This window comes from Phyllobates terribilis, unplaced genomic scaffold (assembly GCF_046119375.1).
Source record: "Phyllobates terribilis strain yellow unplaced genomic scaffold, ASM4611937v1 Scaffold_226__1_contigs__length_3207580, whole genome shotgun sequence".
Taxonomy (NCBI): Eukaryota; Metazoa; Chordata; class Amphibia; order Anura; family Dendrobatidae; genus Phyllobates; species Phyllobates terribilis.
This window is the reverse complement of record NW_027362986.1, coordinates 1,831,501-1,836,384: the sequence shown is the minus strand read 5'-3', so window position 1 is coordinate 1,836,384 and position 4,884 is coordinate 1,831,501.

Sequence of the window (4,884 nt, the reverse complement as noted above, 5' to 3'; positions counted from 1 at the left end):
TGAAAAAATATTTTTTGGGGATTTAGTCATTTTTCCAGCGTTTATCAGACTTTCAGAAAGGGGAAATGTCAGTGAGCTTTCTGATTTCAGTTCCAGAGCGATTCGCCCAATGAGTCCTTGATATTTAGTCGTTTTCAGCCAATTTTCTGGATTTTTAAAAATTTCACTTTTTTGTGAAAATATCCACTAAATGAGGGAATAATATGTGTGAGGGTACCCCAGGAGAGTTCCAAATGTGTGTGGGTAGAATATATATCCCACGGGGGTAAAATTGAAACAAGTTGAAAAATTTTTTTTCTTGGACTTAATCATTTTTCCGGCTTTTATCAGACTTTCAGATAGGGCAAATGTCAGTGAGCGTTTCGATTTCAGTTCCAGAGCGATTTGCCCAGTCAGTCGTTGATATTTAGTCGTTTTCAGCCAATATTTTGGATTTTTGAAAATTTCACTTTTTTGTGAAAATATCCACTAAATGAGGGAATAATATGTGTGAGGGTACCCCAGGATAGTTCCAAATGTGTGTTGGTAGAATATATATCCCACGTGGGTAAAATTGAAAAAAGCTTAAAAATTTTTTTTGGGGGATTTAGTAATTTTTCCGGCTTTTATCAGACTTTCAGATAGGGCAAATGTCAGTGAGCGTTCCGATTTCAGTTCCAGAGCGATTCGCCCAATGAGTCCTTGATATTTAGTCGTTTTCAGCCAATTTTCTGGATTTTTGAGAACTTCACTTTTTTGTGAAAATATCCACTAAATGAGGGAATAATATGTGTGAGGGTACCCCAGGAGAGTTCCAAATGTGTGTGGGTAGAATAAATATCCCACAGGGGTAAAATTGAAAAAAGTTGAAAAAATATTTTTTGGGGATTTTGTCATTTTTCCGGCGTTTATCAGACTTTCAGAAAGGGGAAATGTCAGTGAGCGTTCCGATTTCAGTTCCAGAGCGATTCACCCAATGAGTCCTTGATATTTAGTCGTTTTCAGCCAATATTTTGGATTTTTGAAAAGTTCACTTTTTTGTGAAAATATCCACTAAATGAGGGAATAATATGTGTGAGGGTACCCCAGGAGAGTTCCAAATGTGTGTAGGTAGAATATATATCCCACGGGGGTAAAATTGAAAAAAGTTTAAAAAATGTTTTTTTGGACTTAGTCATTTTTCCGGCGTTTATCAGACTTTCAGATAGGGCAAATGTCAGTGAGCGTTCCGATTTCAGTTCCAGAGCGATGCGCCCAATGAGTCCTTGATATTTAGTCGTTTTCAGCCAATTTTCTTTAATTTTTGAAAATTTCACTTTTTTGTGAAAACATCCACTAAATGAGGGAATAATATGTGGGAGGGTACCCCAGGAGAGTTCCACATGTGTGTGGGTAGAATATATTTCCCACGGGGGTAAAATTGAAAAAAGTTGAAAAATTTTTTTTTTTGGATTTAGTCATTTTTCCGGCGTTTATCAGACCTTCAGATAGGGCAAATGTCAGTGAGCATTCCGATTTCAGTTCCAGAGCGATTCGCCCAATGAGTCCTTGATATTTAGTTGTTTTCAGCCAATTTTTCTGGATTTTTGAAAATTTCACTTTTTTGTGAAAATATCCACTAAATGAGGGAATAATATGTGTGAGGGTACCCCAGGAGAGTTCCAAATGTGTGTGGGTAGAATATATATCCCACGGGGGAAAAATTGAAAAAAGCTGAAAAAATTTTTTTTGGGGGATTTAGTCATTTTTCCAGCGTTTATCAGACTTTCAGATAGGACAAATGTCAGTGAGCCTTCCGATTTCACTTCCAGAGCGATTCGCAAAATGAGTCTTTGATATTTAGTAGTTTTCAGCCAATTTTCTGGATTTTGAAAATTTCACTTTTTTGTGAAAATATTCACTAAATGAGGGAATAATATGTGTGAGGGTACCCCAGGAGAGTTCCAAATGTGTGTGGGTAGAATATATATCCCACGGGGGTAAAATTGAAAAAAGTTGAAAAATTTTTTTTTTGGGACTTAGTCATTTTCCTGCGTTTATCAGACTTTCAGATAGGGCAAATGTCAGTGAGCGTTCCGATTTCAGTTCCAGAGCGATTCACCCAATGAGTCCTTGATATTTAGTCGTTTTCAGCCAATATTTTGGATTTTTGAAAAGTTCACTTTTTTGTGAAAATATCCACTAAATGAGGGAATAATATGTGTGAGGGTACCCCAGGAGAGTTCCAAATGTGTGTAGGTATAATATATATCCCACGGGGGTAAAATTGAAAAAAGTTTAAAAAATGTTTTTTTGGACTTAGTCATTTTTCCGGCGTTTATCAGACTTTCAGATAGGGCAAATGTCAGTGAGCGTTCCGATTTCAGTTCCAGAGAGATGCGCCCAATGAGTCCTTGATATTTAGTCGTTTTCAGCCAATTTTCTTTAATTTTTGAAAATTTCACTTTTTTGTGAAAACATCCACTAAATGAGGGAATAATATGTGGGAGGGTACCCCAGGAGAGTTCCACATGTGTGTGGGTAGAATATATTTCCCACGGGGGTAAAATTGAAAAAAGTTGAAAAATTTTTTTTTTTGGATTTAGTCATTTTTCCGGCGTTTATCAGACCTTCAGATAGGGCAAATGTCAGTGAGCATTCCGATTTCAGTTCCAGAGCGATTCGCCCAATGAGTCCTTGATATTTAGTTGTTTTCAGCCAATTTTTCTGGATTTTTGAAAATTTCACTTTTTTGTGAAAATATCCACTAAATGAGGGAATAATATGTGTGAGGGTACCCCAGGAGAGTTCCAAATGTGTGTGGGTAGAATATATATCCCACGGGGGTAAAATTGAAAAAAGCTGAAAAAATTTTTTTTGGGGGATTTAGTCATTTTTCCAGCGTTTATCAGACTTTCAGATAGGACAAATGTCAGTGAGCCTTCCGATTTCACTTCCAGAGCGATTCGCAAAATGAGTCTTTGATATTTAGTAGTTTTCAGCCAATTTTCTGGATTTTGAAAATTTCACTTTTTTGTGAAAATATTCACTAAATGAGGGAATAATATGTGTGAGGGTACCCCAGGAGAGTTCCAAATGTGTGTGGGTAGAATATATATCCCACGGGGGTAAAATTGAAAAAAGTTAAAAAATTTTTTTTTTTGGACTTAATCATTTTTCCGGCGTTTATCAGACTTTCAGATAGGGCAAATGTCAGTGAGCGTTCCAATTTCAGTTCCAGAGTGATTCACCCAATGAGTCCTTGATATTTTGTCGTTTTCAGCCAATATTTTGGATTTTTGAAAATTTTACTTTTTTGTGAAAATATCCACAAAATGAGGGAATAATATGTGTGAGGGTACGCCAGGAGAGTTCCAAATGTGTGTGGGTAAAATATATATCCCACAGGGGTAAAATTGAAAAAAGTTGAAAAAATATTTTTTGGGGATTTAGTCATTTTTCCAGCGTTTATCAGACTTTCAGAAAGTTGAAATGTCAGTGAGCTTTCTGATTTCAATTCCAGAGCGATTCGCCCAATGAGTCCTTGATATTTAGTCGTTTTCAGCCAATTTTCTGGATTTTTAAAAATTTCACTTTTTTGTGAAAATATCCACTAAATGAGGGAATAATATGTGTGAGGGTACCCCAGGAGAGTTCCAAATGTGTGTCGGTAGAATATATATCCCACGGGGGTAAAATTGAAAAAAGTTTAAAATTTTTTTGGGGGGGATTTAGTCATTCTTCCGGCGTTTATCAGACTTTCAGATAGGGCAAATGTCTGTGAGCGTTCCGATTTCAGTTCCAGAGCGATTCGCCCAATGAGTCCTTGATATTTATTCGTTTTCAGCCAATTTTCTGGATTTTTGAAAATTTCACTTTTTTGTGAAAATATCCACTAAATGAGGGAGTAATATGTGTGAGGGTACCCCAGGAGAGTTCCAAATGTGTGTGGGTAGAATATATATCCCACGGGGGTAAAATTGAAATAAGTTGAAAAATTTTTTTTCTTGGACTTAATCATTTTTCTGGCTTTTATCAGACTTTCAGATAGGGCAAATGTCAGTGAGCGTTTCGATTTCAGTTCCAGAGTGATTCACCCAATGAGTCCTTGATATTTAGTCGTTTTCAGCCAATATTTTGGATTTTTGAAAATTTCACTTTTTTGTGAAAATATCCACTAAATGAGAGAATAATATGTTTGAGGGTACCCCAGGAGAGTTCCACATGTGTGTGGGTAGAATATATTTCCCACAGGGGTAAAATTGTAAAAAGTTGAAAAATTTTTTGGATTTAGTCATTTTTCCGGCGTTTATCAGATTTTCAGATAGGGCAAATGTCAGTGAGCGTTCCGATTTAAGTTCCAGAGCGATTCGCCCAATGAGTCCTTGATATTTATTCGTTTTCAGCCAATTTTCAGGATTTTTGAAAATTTCACTTTTTTGTGAAAATATCCACTAAATGAGGGAATAATATGTGTGAGGGTACCCCAGGAGAGTTCCAAATGTGTGTGGGTAGAATAAATATACCACGGGGTTAAAATTGAAAAAAGTTGAAAAAATATTTTTTGGGAATTTAGTCATTTTTCCGGCGTTTATCAGACTTTCAGATAGGGCAAATGTCAGTGAGCGTTCCGATTTCAGTTCCAGAGCAATTCGCCCAATGAGTCTTTGATATTTAGTCGTTTTCAGCCAATTTTCTGGATTTTTGAAAGTTTCACTTTTTTGTGAAAATATCCACAAAATGAGGGAATAATATGTGTGAGGGTGTGCCAGGAGAGTTCCAAATGTGTTTGGGTAAAATATATATCCCACAGGGGTAAAATTGAAAAAAGTTGAAAAAATATTTTTTGGGGATTTAGTCATTTTTCCAGCGTTTATCAGACTTTCAGAAAGGGGAAATGTCAGTGAGCTTTCTGATTTCAGTTCC